Genomic DNA, 18912 nt, shown 5'->3' on the forward strand with positions numbered 1-18912 from the left:
TTCACACAGCCTTATTGAGGCCTACTACCCTCTCGTCTTACTTTGTATCTGCTCTGCTCAGCAGGCAAATGTTTAAATAGACAGTTATACTATTCAGGCCCTCCAGTCACTCACAAAATCATATGCATCATTCATAAACAAATTCCATGTTTTAACAAAATTCTACCCCTTTGGTGTTCGTCAAAGAAATGTCCAAGGTCACTAATGGCTGCTGAGTAGTTAGAATCAACAACGTCTGTGCATGCAGATGTTTGCAGAAACCCAACGCGAGACAGTCTGAGAAGCATTTGCAGCTTTGGGCATGAACCAACTAGGCTGGGTGATTGGCTCACGTCTGATCAATACAAACATGGTGCGTTCAACTGTCAATCACATTTTTTTGGCAAAATTAGCAGCATCCCTGGGAGAAAGCTGCAGCCAGCTGATGTGTGCGTTTGGCATGGAGTCATGGGCTATCCACAAAATTAAGCTCTATTAACCAGCACATTTGATTATCCAGTTCCCCCATAACAAAGCATTTACTGCATTTGGGTGCTGTGTGGTTTCTGGGCTGTATGACCGTGTTCGTGAAAGCCTTCGACAATACATTTACTGCATTTTTTATTTGACATGACATACTTTACACATGCAGCAACGAATGTGAGAATTTTGTCAACAGCTGGGCAGATTTTTGTCTGCAATCTGCACACCTAATATGAAAATGTAAAATCATAATCATTTAAATTACTTTGGACATGAGCATAGCTAAAAGGATTGAAACTACCTTAGAAGTCATTGATTGGGAAGAGCTTTGAAATGGGGGCAAGGGTTAGAAAAGTGAATTTGAATTACCAACTGAAATTCAGCGTGAAAAATGCAAGTTAATAGGCTGACAGCCAGATTCCATACTCTCCAAGTGTACCTATTTAATAGGTACATCATGAATTTGCTGACTGTGTGTATGATATCTTGCCAGTAACTGAGTATTACATTTATACTTAATATTTGTCTACCTTATCCAGTTTTTCTATTTGTAGGCAGAATATCTATTTATTCCAGAATGTCGTTTTTCTGGTTGTAATAAATAATACAATAAATGAGGGGGGGGGGGATTTCCAATCCCAAAATGTTACTGTTTTATAGATGGTATAGAGAGAACCATGGATTTTGATCAGACAACATGGTTTGCCCGGGGCTGATGCCCCATGGATGTATCACTGTAGCAAACCAAGTAGCCAAGGCAGGTGGGTAAGGTCACATGCAGACTCTCTCAAATTAAACAACTTTATTTCTACACAGCACAATCTCAGGGTACTACAAGAACACATCTAGGTGTACCATCAAAATGAACAAAAGGAAAGGCTTCAGCTAGGTACTTTAGCCATGGACCATGGTATATCTAGTCTTTGTCAGTTGTAAGATGTGTCAGCCTCAAGCGAACCATGTGGTGGGGGATTTTATCTGAGATGGTAACAGCAAAACGAAAGAGGGAGGGAGTGACAGAGACTAGACTGGCCCACATAGGTGAAATTAGCCTCACGCACTCCCTTACTCTGGTTTTTTTTCCTATAAACTGGATATAGCTATTGATTCTCACTCTGACAGCATGTTGTTGCTTCTGCATAATTGCCCTGAAGTGTTTGTGGGAAGCTTCCCACTGACCAGATAAGGGCTTAGCAACCAACTGGTCTCTGGTGTGCTGGTTTCTTTGGTGGTTTGGCTGCATGATCCTAAATCTGCAAAACTGAGCTGTTCCACTGGGCTTTTGGGGAGGCTGGCTGCAGATTGTCCATCCCCTCTTTATGCTCCCATCTTTGACAACTTGTTGGTCCCCTCCCAGGAGTAGGACCGGATGCCATCACATAAATATATATTGGGTATTGTTGCTACTGGGTTTTTAGTGAATTTTAATGGATTTTAATATATTATTTGATTATGTTACTTGTTTTATGCTTGTTGTACACCACTCAGAGCCCTTTGTGGGTAGAGCGGTATACCAAATCAAATAATAATAATAAATCTGTGTGCAAAGTGCCGTCAGGTCGCAGCCAACTTATGGTAACCCAGTAGGGGCTTCAAAGTTAGTGACTAATAGGTTATTGCCATGTCTTCCTCTGCATAGTGATCCTGGTACTCTTGGGTGGTCTCCTGTCCATGTAATAAACAAAAGCAATGCTGCTTCTGAGATCTGATGAGATCATGTGAGCCTCAGCCATCCAAATCAGGGATGGCCCTATGGTACAAATCAAACAATAAGACACATTTGAATACAGCTGCAAGAGTCAAGACGTGACCATTATTCTAGCACTGAGATCAGCAAGGCATTGGGGCAGGTAATTTTCCACCTATGCCTGTTAAGCCAGAATAAACTGGCTGTTGTGGTTTTTTCAAGCTGTGTGGACATGATCTTGAAGTTTTAGCTCCTAATGTTTCACCATCTATGGCCAGCATCTCCAGAGGCATGACACAGTAAGATGTGTTTCTTCTGTGGCACAGTATGTAGTGTTTTGTGTAGTGACTCTGGAAATCTGGGGTGGTCTCCCATCCAAGTACTAACTAGGACCAACTCTGCTTAACTTCTGAGATCTGACAAGATCAGGCTAACATGGGACATCCACATTAGGGATGGACTTATTGTACAAATCAAACATGTTTGAGAAGGGCTGCAAAGATCAAACCTGACCATTATTCTAGCAATGAAGTCAGCAAGGGATAGCACAGGTTATTTTCCTCCTATGCCTGTTAATTAGGAACCAAACTACCATAGCCACACAGCCTGGAAAACCCTATGAGAGGATGTTTTGCATGTTAAAGAATAGGAAAAAGGGACACCTACTCTTTCCTACACAGCCATGGTATTTTGTATAAGAAGCCATCCCTTTAAATAAGGCTCTATCTACATGAATGTGCTTACAATATTAAGTATTGAGGATTTTAAAAAAACTCTGAAAGCATATATAGACAATAGGTACGAGAGTTTAGCATGGCACCTTGTAACAGAGATGTTAGCACTTGAATTAATGACTTGTCTCAGTGATTTCTTAAGGATCATTACTCACTTGAACATTCTCACCTCGATATATTTAGAACCTGGCGAAAGCCTTGTTAAAGATGTATGTCTTATAGATTGGTTAGAAGTGTGATAGAAAGGGTTTTTTTAAAAAAAAACTTTAAAAATAATTCTGCAGACTGTGACCAATTCCTCATTTTTTGGCACAATAACCACAGACACATAATGGTAATATAATCTTAGTTCAATTTAGACCCATTTCTGCTTGCTTTTTGCCATTGCCAATGGGTGTAAAGTGCCATAAAATATTTCATCCATTAATTGCTAAACTTAGTTACTATCGGTGATCTGAGGGAAAACATGCTGTCAGTTCGTCATGGTATGGACATCAATGTTAAGGTCCCTTTAATTGCTTCAGCTCTAGTGTAAAAATTGTTCGGATCTCCAGGAATGGGTTTCTTCATTATTAAGAGCAAGCTGACAGATTAACTACTAGCACTTTCAAGTACCAGCTAATGTACATCTGATTGGAAATGGTGCGGTATAATCATGAAAGAATCCAGTCCGTCCTAAGATTTTTTGGGGAGCTGCTGTTTTAGTTTCCATTGCTGTGTAACAATAGATGAGTCATGTGCCCTGTCTGCAAAAATCACTGAAATTCCTGGCTGCCATTTTGTGATTTCTTCCTTTTTGTTTGAAAACGTTGCTTCTGTGCTTCACAGTGGAGGGATGTAATTCTCTTCACCTTCTGCAGTTCATCCTTCAATGAACTGCCCTTTCTATAGTTCATCTTTCAATGATTAGTGAGGGGCAAAGAGTGAACTGAGAAAATGGGGCCAATAAGAAAATGAAGGAAAGATAGAAAGACTTAGGAAACATATTAAAGGGACCACACAGGCAAATGAAGCTATTTTGAAAACGGTTCAACTAAAGAATAGTTTTAAAAGAATATTTGTTTGAAACATTTTAAGGCTGAATATAAAATATTTTGGGGTTAAAAACAATGTGTAACTCCATGGAGGAAAATTTTTATTTCCTGCCTCCAAATGTTTTGAAGTGTCTGTGCAGAAAGCGCCAGTATGAAGCAACAACTTTTTGTCATGGCCCTGAATCTTGTGAAACTTTCTCTCCAGAGAAATCAACCCAAGTCCAATTCTGTAGGATTTTAAGAAACATCACTGGAGGTTTTTTGTTCCTCCAGACATATGACCTGAGTAATCATGGCCAACATCCCCTTCTTCAACAAGGTGATAGAGTGGATTGGAGTTATGCACTGTCAGGCTTGATGGAGATTGGTTATATTGATTTTAGTCCAGATTATGCCTCTTCACAAAGTCACCCTCTAAGAATGACAAGAAGAATGCCCTGTTGTTTCTCTGGGAATGTTCGTTATCTTTTGACACTGTTAGTTCTTTTATCCTTCTGGAGTAGCTGAGAGTTGAGCATGAAGAGCACTATGCTTCAATGGTTCCATTATTCTTCAGCTGGCCACTTCAAAAAGCTTTTGGTATTCATGCTGTGAGGTCCCTCAGGGTCCATCTTGTCTCCCAGGCTACTGAACTGCTGGCCAAGGTTATCTAGGGATTTAGAGTAGGAAGCCACTTCCTGACCACCAGGAATAAACTTGCTGAAGGCAGAGTATCAACTTTGCAATTCAGAACATAGAATATTGTACTATGACCAATAAGACGAAAGAAAGAAATGTACACTTCAGCAAACCAGCTATAATTTTTGTGTGGCTCAAGCAAGAATACCACGCACCACAGTGAAAGGCAACAGATGAGTCAAAAATTGTGTTTTCATGCCTATTGATTTACAACACAACTACCACTACTTACAAACCATGATAATAACAAAATTAGTTGAAGCAACTCAAAATGCATTTTTGCTTTATATCTGAATTAACCTATTTATTTATTTATTTATTTATTTATTTATTTATTTATTTATTTATTCATACATACATACATACATACATACATACATACATACATACATACATACATACATACTTTCGGTTTATTGGCTGCCCTCCCCCGAAGGGCTCAGGGCAGCTTACAACATGATAAAACTCAACAATATAAATATCATTTAAAATCAACCACAATATATGTTCTAAAAAACCAGAATAAAATCCAAAACAGTTTAGATGGCGATAAAAATCCCACCCCCACCCCCAGCCCACCGGAGGCCGGGACGATGTAACCACACTCAGCTCAGCTGGCCAAATGCCTGGCGGAACAGGTCCGTTTTGCAGGCCCTGGGGAAATTTGATAAGTCCCACAGGGCCCTGGTCTCTCTAGGGAGCCTGTTCCACCAGAGGGGGGCCAGGGCTGTAAATTTAATCTTCCCTTCTCCAGAAGAGCCAATAAACTTAATGAGAGATAGCAGAATGGCCAAAACATGGTAGCTGGCTTTATCAGACTTCCTTGCTGCACATAAATTTTCAGTTGATTAGAAACCCACAGCTAGTTATTAAATATATTTTAAATTGATAGGAACACCCTTGTATCTAGGATTACCAACTCCAAGTTGGGAAATTCCTACAGATTTGAGGGATGGAGCCAAGGGAGGGCAGGATTTGGGTTGGAAGGATCCTTGTTGGGATCTTATGCTACAGAATCTAACCTCCAAACCACCGTTTTCTGCACAAAAATGATTTCTGTGATCTGTTGTAATTCCAGGAGATCTCCAGGTCCTTCCTACAGGTGGGTAGCACTGCATCTCCAGCTCTTGGCAAGGTACATCAATCCTATCTGCCCATCTTTCCTCTTCCATTCTGAGGACCTGTGATTCATTTCCCCCTCCTTTGACAGGCTCCTCAGTGATAGTTACTGATAGCTAGGAAGTCCTGGTTCCATTTGACAACATCATATCTCAGTCAATCACTGCAAATGAATTTTCTCTAGTTTGTTTGTGTTACACATAAAACATTTTGTAAAATATATTCTCCTTGGCTAATGGACATATTTTAGGGGAATGGGGATTGTGCAAGTTCTGTCTGACTTTCCTTATCTCTCATCAGCTCCCTAAACTTTTGTCATTTGGCTGGCTTGGAGTTTTTAACAAAAAAAATAGGTCATGATAAACCTCTTCATTGAAATCATGAGATTTTAAGTTATTTTTGTGAAGTTCTGAAAATGTGTGATTCAGTGTTATAGTTGGAAGGAAACTCCACATTTACGTTGTCCATTTCTCATTCTATAGTCCATATTCTATTTTTCTAGGAGTCTAGAATTTAGAAGCATAGCCAATTGAAGGGAAATCAACTACCCACAGACTGTAATGTCTAATCAATCCAAAAGATGGATATATAAACCCCTGACTAATTCTGGATGAAAAATAAAAGAACGATGTTCGACAAAAAAATGATTTAATTTCATAAATTGCTCATTACCGATTACTAAGCTCTCTCTCTTTATGATGCAGATAAACTCTCATTCTGCTAAGACCACAAGAGGGATTGAGTGGTTGGTTGCAAGAATAAATGGAAATGTGTATAGCCTATTACTGCTATGTGCAAGAACTCAATTAAGGACTCTCCCCTTAGGTCATCATATTTGAAGATGTGAAATAAGCAAAAAGGTCAGGAGGATGCTATAAACACATAAGTGGCTGTATATAAATGAGATTTGATAATCATGGTATATATGACAATTCACTATTTCCTCCAGAAGTATAAAATGCATATAGATGTACTCTAATTCAGCCTAGAAAGCTGAGGAACTGAAGAACTTCATTAGTATATGTCTGAATATGACACATGAGCGGCTGAAATGAATTCCCAACACGTAAAAGGTTTTATTTTTCTCTTTGGGGAAGTGATCAAATCAGACTGTCAGGGAAATTTCAGTTTTAAACTTGGCAGATGAAAATGCAACAGAAATGAAGGAAACGTCATATAACTATGTACAGTAGATAGTTTGTTACAAAGAGCCCTGTGGCACAGTGTTGTGAGCTGTAATACTGCAACCAAAGCTCTGCTCATGACCTGAGTTCGATCCTGACAACAGTTTCAGGTAGATGGCTCAAGACTGAGGCCCCTTCCACACACGCAAAATAATGCATTTTCAAACCACTTTCACAACTGTTTGCAAGTGGATTTTGCCATTCTGCACAGCTTCAAAGAGCACTGAAAGCAATTTGAAAGTGCATTATTCTGCATGTGCGGAATGAGCCTTCCAGCCTTCTGGGGGTAAAGTATAGATAGCCTTCCAGCCTTCTGGGGGTAAAGTATAGATAACTGAGGAAGGCAGTGGCAAACCTTAAACACAGTCTGTCTAGTAGACATCATGATGTGATGTCACCCCATGGGTCAGTAATGACCCAGTGCTTGCACAGGGAACTACCTTTACCTGGTTTGTCACCAGAATGTAGCTGTTTTGCTCTGCCAAGAGGTGTTTATAAATGTTGAAAGCGATTACTTGTCTGTCACTCCTTTAAGAAACAGGCATAATTGTAGTCGTGCCCACGAGGCCCCAATGAAGAGACGAGACGCGGAGATTTCATCTGGTGGAGAGAGCCAGAGGCAGGAAGCGCGGGATCCCGTGATCCTGGCAACTCTGCCGTGCGCTCGCCCCTCACACCTTTTATTAGGGTTTCAATGGGAGTGTAAAGGGGTCGAACTGGCGGGCAGAAGCGGGAGAGCGGGAGAGCCGGGAGAGCGGAGAGCGGGAGAGCCGGGGAGATCATCATGTGATGCATGATGATCTCATCGGGCCGCTTCACGTGCAGGAGGAAGCTTATCCGATGTCTCCGTCTACAATCTTTCACCTGAAGGGCAGGAGCCCTTTTGTCCTTTTGTAGCCGGGACACCTGGTGACCCATGAAGGTCCAGGCAGTTCATGACCACGTGACTCATGGCCGGGGAGGCGGAGGGTTGGGGAGCGTGTGTGCCCGGAAGGCCGTAGCCGACACCGGCATGCCTGGCGCTCGCTTCTACGGTTCTGCTGGGTTTGCAGGCTCACCCCTACATCTCCCCGTTTCTTATATTTTAGGAAGGAAGCCGGATTAGTTGCAGGGGGCGAATTTAGGGGGATGCTTGCCTCCGGGACTCTGCTCAAGCTGGCTGAGTTGTTTGTTGCAGCATATGAGGACCTGTGAGATTTTGTCGTAGGGGAAAGTCAAGGGGTTTCTTACAAATGTTACAGGCAAAAGCAGATACACACTGAACAAGGCAAGATCCAACAACAAGGCATACAATTAAGCCAACGAAGAATTGTACAATAGTACTTAACCATCCCCCCGGCAGCCAGCTCCAAAGGGCTGACCACCAGTGAGGCAACACATCATATTTCAGATTAGACACCACATCTAGTAACTCATGAACTTTCATATGAATTAAATGGGAATTATCAGAGAGATTAAAACAACACATATTATGTACATTCTCACAACCTTGGTGATGCAGTAATAACAAATAATCAATAGCGGCACGATTATCTAAAGTCGCTTGACGAAGTTCTTGTTGCTCAGAGGCCAGAGCATCCAGAGCGGTGGAGGTGGAATTAATGGACTTCGCATGAGGACACGGAGGCCAGCCGCTAATCAGTCTTAAGCGTTATAGGTAAAGGCTGAGTCCGGGGACTCCCACTGCAGGGAGGTCGCAAGGAAACTTATACTCAGCTCTGGAAAGGAGACTAACCGCGTGGCGCTCCAGCAGGTGAAGCGGGTCGTAGGAAGAAGAACGGAGCGGCGACGGCGTTTGGGCTCCCGGGGGGGAGCCTGAGGCAGGATGATGGTAAGACGGCTAAGGCAACAAAGAGTCCCGGCGGAGAGGCGAGCGGGGATGTAGTTGAAGGTTCTCTCCCCGCAAGTCCAGAACCAGCCTTTAGGGAGGAGGATGTTCCCATATATGGGGGGAATGTCTCAACATGTGTGCAGTTCCAGTTGGCTAAGCCGGTGACTGGGCTCGGGCCAGTTTCTTGTCCCGCCACGTCAGCAATGCGGGCGCAAGTGTTGGACTCGTGGTTGGCAACGGTTTGGGTGATGAGAGAGAGAGCGCCAGCGGGGAGGGTTTGGACAGTGGGTCCCCAATCAGCGCTCATGGTGTACCGGATGGACGAGGCGTTCATGAAAGGGCTCAGGCCAGACTCTTCCAGGAAATCTCCAGGGGCTTTGCAGACAGGGAGTAGGCAGGAGCTTAGCAAGCTTCCCACTCCGAGATACTGGCCCAGGCAGAAGGATGAGACGTTGGCAGCGGCAGTGAACCGCTCCCAGATGTTGACTTGGCTGATTTCCAAAAGGGGGTGACCGAGCGTCACCGGCAAGAGGCAGCAGAGCAGGCAGATGATGGTGACTGCGGAGTTTGCAGTGATGATCGCAAAGATGGCAGCGCAGAGGTCCTCGGGTGTCTCGGGGCAGCCTTGCTGTTGCAGCAGCTCTTGAGCCTGGCCGGTCGTTGCCTTGACGTCTCCCCAAGTCATCTGGGTCCTCAAGCCGTTCTGGCGCTGGCGGCGGTTCCGTCGGGGCCGCAGGACCGGATCTTCCAGGGAGATCCGCTCCATCTCTGGGATCGGGTTGGTTTCCTTCTGGTGCCATTCCATGGGTTGGCTGGACATGGCGAAGCTGGAATCCACTGGGGACCTGTAGGGAGAGGGATTGAAGCATACCCCCTTCCCCAGGTTATGAGGGGGCCGGGCCCTGCCAAGCTTGGTCTTGGCTCAGGTGGGAGTGGGCCTGAGAGCAGGTTCGAATTGTTCAACTTCAATTCTGCTTTCAATTCTGCAGGGGGCAGGCCATGGAGGCCCCACCTACTCTCCTTCTGTAGTTTGTTTGGACATGGGACAGGGGGTACGAAGGGCAGACAACTCCTATGGAGAGTTGGCTTCAAAGACGTCATCAGGATGCGTCAGAGCGATGGTCCGAGCCCCCAAAGAGAGGGGGGGCGAGTGGACCGTCAAGGGATTGTGGGTATGCATATCTAATTTGTAGAACAAAGGGACTTTGGAGGCGCGTTTAGAGCAGGGGATGCGTCAGAATTGCAAGACAATCGCACATTTGGGAGTTGGTCTTTGGGACAAAGGACCGGGGGAGGTTCCACCCTGGGGCAAATATACTTACCGTGATCGCAGGGGTTGCGGCAGACATGGCGTTCAGAATTTGGGATCGAATTTGAGTATCTTGGGGAAATGCCGCCCGCCGAAACCACTCCTTAAGGGGCGGTTTCGGCTAAGCGCCTGGCCTTTAACATGGTATTGGTAGAGTTGCCAGGCGCTGAATAAGACGCCATGCGCCGGGTGACCACAACCCAAACGGGTTGTGAGTAGGTGCAGATGGCGGCGGCCTCCCCTTAACTTGGGGCCTGTCCTGGCAGTGCTGCGGTACCAGGACGGGCCCAGATTTTAATCCAGGGAGGGCCAGTCAGTCAATTGGCCCTCCCGCCTCTGCTGGTCGAAAAAATAGAACAAAGTGAGAGAGAAAGAGGGTGTTCCAGAGCGAGGGCTCTGGGGTAGAGGTAGGAAACACAGTCGGAGCTGGGGGGTAGGGATCTCAACGTGGCCAGCTGTTATCTGTTCTTCTTCTGGGTAGCGGCCATGGCGGGAGTGGATTTATCCATCCCAGACTAGAGTCGTCTTTACTTGACTCATGAGATCCCTTCCCCATAAGTTAACATGTATATCCAAAACGATGGGGCGGACTGTGAGCTGCCGCTCCAGCCCTGGACTGCGGACTGTGAGCAGGCGGGTGCTCCGTCTCGGGGTCTGCTTCCCCCCCACCCCCCAGATGCGCGGGCAAGCCTCGGTTGGCCACTGATCAGGCCACTCGGCTGCTCTGATGACGGTTACGTCGGCGCCGGTGTCCACAAGTCCCTTGAATGGACACCCCTCTAAAGTGAGCTCCAGGTACGGGCGGGAGCTGCCGATGGGCGTTTCCACCGCCGCCACGGTGGTGCCGGTTGTGCCCCGATGGCGATTTGGGCTCGTGGCCTTTATTGAATCGGTGGCGGGCAGCGTGTGGGGCAGGAGGATCAGCTGTGCGCAGCTGGTTCCGCTGGGCAACTCCTGCGGGATGTTTGTCCACACCTGAATGTGAACGGCTCCTTGGGGTGTGGAGTCGATGACTCCCGGGACGACAAACAGTCCCTGCTCAGCGGCGGAGGCTTTGAGCAAGATTAACCCGACGGCCTCTGGGGGGATGGGATCGCTGTACTGGGTCGGAGCAACGAGGATCTCGTGGGGGAACTTGAGGGAAAGAGGTTGGGTACAAGAGAGAGAGATACCGCTGGGAGGAGGTGGTTTGGGTTCGGGCCTTGGTTCTCGGGGCTGACTTAGTATTCTCCTCCTTGGTCCTGGGCTGGGGAGAGGCCCGGGTAAGAGTTTCCCGACGGGCATTCGCTCCTCCAGTGAAAACCCTCCCGGCATGGGGGGCATTTGGTCCGGGGCTTTCCTGGGGGCCTTCGTCTCCCAGGGGAGAACCCCCCTCCGTCGGGGTTGTAAGCCCCCCCACCGGGCAACCTACAATCCCTCCGGAAGTGTCCCCGCTTGCCGCAGTTGAAGCACTCGTCTTGGGGCTGTCCCCGGGTGGTGGAGAGTGCTGCGGCTAGGAGGCTGGCCTGATGGGCGGAAGATCCGATATCCTGGCAAGCCTTAAGCATGTCGGCCAGCTCGGGGTTCTTCCCTAAGCCCGTGATCGCCCTGCGGCACTCAGCGGAGGCGTTCTCTTTGGCGAGGCGCATGAGGAGCTCGTGTTGGGCTACGTCGTTGTCAACTTGTCTCTGCAGGGCCTCTTGGAGCCTGTTCAGGAATTCAGCGTAAGGCTCCTGAGGCTTCTGCTGAACGTTGGAAAAGCTCTGGGTTGGCTGTCCGGCAGCGGGTACTCTTACAAATGCCTTGTAGGCGCAGTCAGAGGCAACCTTAAGGGTGGCCTCCGGCAGGACGATCTGCGCGTCGGGAAGGGCGAAGCCTTCGCAGCCATAGAGCTGCGCGGCAGTATAGGCACCGCCAGCGGCTGCCCCTCTGCTTATGCATTGTTGGCGGTATTCGCTTTCCCAAACAACATATTGCGCAGGGTTCAAGAGCATGTGAAAAGTGGTTTTCCAGTCCTCCGGAACCGTTATGTGATTCCGCATGACTTCTTCCAGCATGCCTCTCGCATAGGGGCTGGTGATCCCCACGTCCCATATTGCCTTGTGGAGCTCAGTGAGAACGTTATAGCCTATGGGATGATACTCAACAACTCGCTGGACGGCGCCGTCCTCCCCCACGTGGTCAGTGTAGTGGGCTGGGCAGACGGCGAGGAGATCAGCATCGTCTTCCGTCAGGGTTTCCTTCCTCTGCAGATCGTGGGTAATACGCTCTGCTAGAGTTTTGAAACTCGCGCCATTACGTGGCATTGACGGAGGTGCGGTGGCTTCAGAAACGGGAGGGGGAAGCGGAGCAGAAGGAGGAGCAGAAGGAGGAGGCGGCAGGGCCGCGAGAGCACGAGCGGGAGAGTTTGAAACGGGAGAAGGACAGGCGTCCTGCTTAGTGGATAGAGAAAGTTCCGGGCTTGAAATTGTAGTTGAAAGATCAAAAGGAGGGAGATCCATGGCAAAGACACCATGGACCTGCAGGCTGATGGTGACATAACACTGTCTCCACGTCAGTAGCAGCGACATCGGCGCGCGAGGCTCTCTGTGCAGAGTGCGCCCGATGTTTTCCCAGTCCTTAAGATTGAATGTCCCCCTTTCTGGGTACCATGGACATTGCCTATCAATCTCCTCAACCAATTCGCGCAGCTCCCCTCTCTTTACGGAGACCCTGCCGCGTTTCACTAGCGCTTTCAGTTCGCTAACGTGCTTGTCAAAAGCCGTGCTTTTACAAGCGCCCATGCTTACTGGTGGTTCGTCAGACGAGAGAGTGTCCTAGAACGCAAATCCCTGGATGCGCCTATCCAGCGGATGGTCGGTACCGAGGGGGTGGGTCCCTGGATGCGCCGATCCAGCAGACGATCAGTACCGAGAAGCCCTTTCCCAGGCGACAGTAAGTCACGGTGGAGGTTCGAGGATTCCCGGGTTTCGGCACCAGCTTGTAGTCGTGCCCACGAGGCCCCAATGAAGAGACGAGACGCGGAGATTTCATCTGGTGGAGAGAGCCAGAGGCAGGAAGCGCGGGATCCCGTGATCCTGGCAACTCTGCCGTGCGCTCGTCCCTCACACCTTTTATTAGGGTTTCAATGGGGGCATGTAAAGGGGTCGGGCAGGCGGGAGAACGGGAGGTCGGGAGAGCGGGAGATCATCATGTGATGCATGATCTCATCGGGCTGCTACGTGCAGGAGGAAGCATCCGTGTCTGGGTCTAATCTTCACCTGAGGGCAGGAGCCCTTTTGTCCTTTTGTATGGGACACCTGGTGACCGCGAGTCAGGCAGTTCATGACCCGTGACTCATGGGGGAGCGGGGGTTGGGGGAGCGTGTGTGCCCGGAAGGCCGTAGCCGGCACCGGCATGCCTGGTGCTCCTTCTACGGTTCTGCTGGGTTCGCGGGCTCACCCCTACACATAATCTTATTTAGCAAAAAATCTCTAAAGTCTGTGGAGGCAGGAGCATGCACACAGGTTCCAATTTTCCTTTTTTAACACTTGATAGGAATCACTCCCTTGTCCTTGGAGCTATTTCCCACAGGAAAGGACTACCGGTTCCACTTCCTAACCTCAGGATCCTCTTCAATTATACATTCACCCTCTTTCCTGATCCCAAGCAGCTAACTTCTAACAGCCACTCCTCAACTGGCAATCTCAACTGCCACTTTCCCAAATCAACAGTAGATTTCTCTCTTTTTTAAATTCCCTGTCAGTTAGGGTTCTCAGACAGTTACAAGGAATCACTAGTTAGCTGTCAATTACAGTATATTTAATACTGCTACTACTGTTATTGCTGTTGCTGCTTCTGCTGCTGTTGTTATCTTCATTAATAGCTTGCCTTTCTCACTGAGCATCAAAGCAGATTACAAAATATATATTAAAAATACATCTACACAGCAAGGGCCTCCAGTAAACAATGCAGAAGGACCAGGATTACAGAACTGGAAAACAATGCCAATGAAATACTGTCTAAAACAGTAAAAACCATCTGAAATATGACATATCATAATGAAGGAAGGGGCACAAGGCATTGCAATAAAAAAAGAGAGAGGGGTGAAAAGTACAATAAACATTGCACTAATGTGCAATATTGATGTTCCATTTCAGTACCCCTCTAATCCCTTCATAAAAATTCCTGAACATGGCACTGGGAAGTTCTGCTTCCCCTCTGATATTTGTGTTAATTGGTTTAGTCTCATGGGGTAAAGTCCCTGCTTAGCTGAGCTAGAAGTATAAACTATGTGAGCACTCTTGTTACAAAACCAGTTACTCATATCTCTGTACCTCTTTGTTAATAAACAGATGTTGTTTTGTGCATATCCATCTGTGCTATATGAACCTTAGAGCAGGAACCTGAGTGAATACCCTAATTCTGAAGTACAAATAAAATGGAATATTACTGTGATTGTCTCTGTGTTGCTGTCTATATAACAAATCCTGCATCCAAGTGTGCACCCAAATGTGGATGGCATCCATTCCCACTGCATAGCTTCCAAAGATTCTTACTGACAAAATCTCTTGAATACATTTCACCTTGGGTGCTGGTTGTAACATAGATCAAGCAGGAGAAATATCTAACACATCTTCTGGTCTCTCTTCTTGGATCATATTGAGCCAGTTACTATGATGAATGTTAACAAGATCCTAGGATCTGTGTAAGGCTACAATTTTTCTTCTGGATCTTTGTCTATCCCAGTTGCTGAAATCATGTAAGGACACTGATGTCTAAATAAATCAATCTCTTATTCAAGTCACCTTTTCTAGAGGCAGTCATCCATCTCCTGCTTTAAAAAACATCCCTACAGAAAATTGACATAGCCAATTATGGTCCAGTCTCTAATTTGCCCTTTATGGGAAAGGTTATTGAGAAAGCAGTGGCTGAGTGACCAGCTTCAGGCATCCTTGAATAACACATGTGCTCGAACCATTTTCAGGATAGGTTCAGGGCATACTATGGGACAGAGATGTTTTGGTGACTTTAGTTAATTATCTCCATCTGATTATGGTAAAAGGTCATGCCTCTTTGTTGCACCTATTGGTTTAATCAGCTGCCATTGACACAGTGTATACTATCTTTTGAATTGTTTGGAAGCAGAAGGATGTATCAGGGGATGTGTTTTGGACTGATCCATTTCTTATGGACCAGACTCAGAGACCAGTTTGTCATCAAAGTAGGGTTCATCCTGTGGGGTTCCATAGAGTTTGTTTTTATCCCCCCTTCCTATTCAATCTCTGCATAAAGCCCTTAGGAGAAATCATTTGTGGTGTTGGAACTGGATGCCTTCGGTATGCTGATGACACTGAGTTCTATATTCCTCTATTCAAATATCCTAGTAGAAGTCTTGACCCAGTGCATAATTGCTGTGGTTTAGTGGTTCAGCTAACACATGCTAACTTGGACAACAGCTTTTGGTTATACTGGACCCATCATTACTGTTGAGCAAGCAAATTAATGCAATCACAAAGAACACTTTCTTTCAACTCATTTTCGCCTGGAAGATGGCCTTACTTTGGCCCCTTCCGCACACACAAAATAATGCATTTTCAAACCACTTTCACAACTGTTTGCAAGTGGATTTTGCTATTCCGCACAGCTTCAAAGAGCACTGAAAGCAGTTTGAAAGTGCATTATTCTGCATGTGTGGAATGAGCCTTTGACTCAGATCATCTGGCCACCTGGATCCTTGCCACCATAACATCAATACTAGAGTACTGGAGTCAGAATCAACACAGAAACTCCAGGTAGCACAGAATATGTCAGCTTGGTTATTATTAGGAGCTAGGTGGTACATGCATATTACACCTATTCTGCAGTAACTCTGTGCATTAGTTACCAAGGTCAATTGAAGGCCCTTCAAGGCCTTGGATTCTTATATCTGCAGGATCACCCTTCCTCCTATGTTCCACCTATACTTATCTGAATAGAATCTTCTACTGGTATCACCCTACAAATGGGCAATATCAACAACTGTCCCTACAAATGGATTTTCTGTAGTGGCTCTGACCCTATGGAATGACCTACCTGAGGATGTCAGGAAGGTTCCATGCTTTGGGCTTTCCACAAATTTCATAAAACAGAGCTCTTCAGGAATGCATTTTTATAAAGGAATAGGGCTGCATTATGAAATAATGATTTAGAAAGACATTTCATTAGACAGAACAAGACTGTAGACTGTACTATTAGAGGACTGTGGGCTGCACTATGTAATTATGTAGATTTACATACTAATATCTGGTGCTATATGTTGTTATATTGCTACTTACATAATGCCATTTCTTGTATTGTTTAATATGTACCATAACCTTTAATACTCATGCCTTATTTCAGATTTTGTGAAATCCTCATCCTATTACATTGTTTATTGTATTTCTCCTCCCTCTTTTAATTGACCTAACTTACATTATGTAATCCACTTTGTCTCAACGAAAAGGGAGGATAATAAGCAAACAAATGTAAATATTCATTTCAACTAGCCGTGTATCACTATTCATATTGGCAGCTGAATCAGTACACAAGTATGCAGTACACAGTATATTTCTTTGGCATATTTTGAGTTTAGATTGCAGACTTAGAAAGTTGAATTTCACAAGCTTCTGCAGTTTTTGGCCATTGTTTGTGAAGATTCTCCCAGAATGGTCTTTCAGAAGATCAGATCAATGATGACTCAGAATAGATTCCTGAAGGGATTGTGGCTAAAGGCTCTCTTGAAAAGGACTCAGCAAATTGAACACGTCCCCTATTGCCCTTTCTTCTGGCATCCTGATAAGAAAATTCAGCAGTTTAAATGTCCTTCTTTTTAACTGCATGCATGCAATCAGCTCAGAGGTGGGATGAACACAAAGAACAAGAGTAAGAGAAAAGTCTACCACCATACTGGTATATAACTTCTGAGTGCAACTTTTAGGACTTGCAGATTACACTGAAGCTGTTGCTATTTGTAAAACTTTCTTCAAACTGATGGTGCTAATATTATTTTTATTCTGGGTTCAGGCACTAGGCAAGAGGGTTGTTTTGCTTCCATTTTTGTTAAGTCTTTCCATACAGCAAATGTACTGTGATGCCCACTCGTATTTCTTTACACATAAATATATATGGGTGCAAAATAATGTTTATTTCTTTTTTCCTCTGTATTTTGCTGCCACCAGGAATTTAATTCCAAACCCCTTTATACTTTCTCCTGAAATAGTGTGTCCAAGCTTTAAAGCGGTCTTGAACGGCTATCTGATCCTGAGGAAATTACTAGTGGGATTCCAGGTTACATTTAACAAAATAAAATTTTATTCATATATGTTCCTTAGTTTAAAAATTTCAAGAAGTAATTTACAATAAATAAAACAAAATGAGGCAACAACTTTTGCTGAGGTGACTTTTACTTTACATCAATCCATTCTCTCTTTTACGTCTCTGAGATCACTGTAGGATCTGACTCCATTTCTACTCTCTCAAGGTTTCTACCTATTTCTTTGGCAATTCTACATTTCATATAACCCTACAGATTTAGCACAAATAGCCTCTCTTTTCTCAGTACTACTTAGCACAGAGTGATTCTCTCTCACTTCAGCACAGAATGCCGTCTCTCAGGTTTTGTACACTCTCTGACTTTCTCTCAGTTCAGAACAGGCTCTCCAGTTACTCTCCAGTGTCAATCAATCACCTCGCTCTCTCATTCCCCTTTCATCCCCTTCCGTCAACAACTTACCTCTAAGTTTCAATTAAACACAACATTTTAAATCATTACACCTCCCAGTCATTTCAAACACTGAAACTCATTTCGTGGGCTCAGTGATATCATGAGGTTGGGAAATACCTGGTGGTGTTGGAGGTGGAATCTGAGAAGGGCAGGGTTGGGAAGGGGGAGACCTCAGGATATCATTCCGTAGAGTCTGCCCTCCAAGGCAGCTATTTCTTTCCAGGGGAACTGATCTCTGGCAGACCTCTAGGTCCCACATGACACTCCTAGGTGAGGCCTAGTGATGTCCTAGTGAAGAGCTGTATTATTGATAGTAGCATTTCCCCTCACAACTAGGTTTCTGTGTGTATTGTTCAAACTACATGAATGTAGTCTACTTAACAGACTACATAATTAAAAATGGAAACTATGTGCTAAATGTAAACTGTAGATAAACTGTTAGTGTCAGATGACTGCTTTCCATCTCCAATTTACATGTAGGTAAAGGTAAAGTTTCCCCTTCAGTCGTATCTGACCCTGGGGTACCACTGCAAGCCATTTTTGTGGGGTAGTTTGCCATTGCTTTCCCCAGCTATTCTTTACCCCCTAGCTATGTGCTAGGTAGGTACTCATTTACCGAGCAAGGAATGGATGGATGGCTGAGTTGACCATGAGCCAGCTGCCAGGATATCTGACCCACAGGGGGCTCGAACTCCTGACCGTATGAATGGCAGTGCAAGCACTTAACCACTACGCCATGCAACTCCTCTAATTTACATGTACAATAGTTCATATAAGCAGGCACACTTAGATGTCTTAGAAGGAGCCACATATCTGTAATATGGCATGCCATGAGCTTTACAGAGGAAAGTGATTTTCTTTTAACGATAACACTGCAAGTCCTTTGTTGATTTAATTTGTGGAGCTGTTCTTTTCTCTGCAAAGATTGCACAGGGCATAAGCAAAAAGGCTGCTAAACTGATGCAGTAACATTTCCAGGAAGGGGTGGGGAGGTGCATTCTTTGGCTGGAGGAACTGCCATGCAAGGCTCCACAGGTTGGAATGAGGTTTCAAATCAATTTGCACCTCCAATACAATACACATTTGTAACTCTTCTTTCGCACATTCAGATTGTGGAAAGGCGGCATTGCAGTTGCAAATAGGGAAATATCTGCACGCAAAGACAGAAAACT

This window comes from Sphaerodactylus townsendi, linkage group LG10 (assembly GCF_021028975.2).
Source record: "Sphaerodactylus townsendi isolate TG3544 linkage group LG10, MPM_Stown_v2.3, whole genome shotgun sequence".
Taxonomy (NCBI): domain Eukaryota; kingdom Metazoa; phylum Chordata; class Lepidosauria; order Squamata; family Sphaerodactylidae; genus Sphaerodactylus; species Sphaerodactylus townsendi.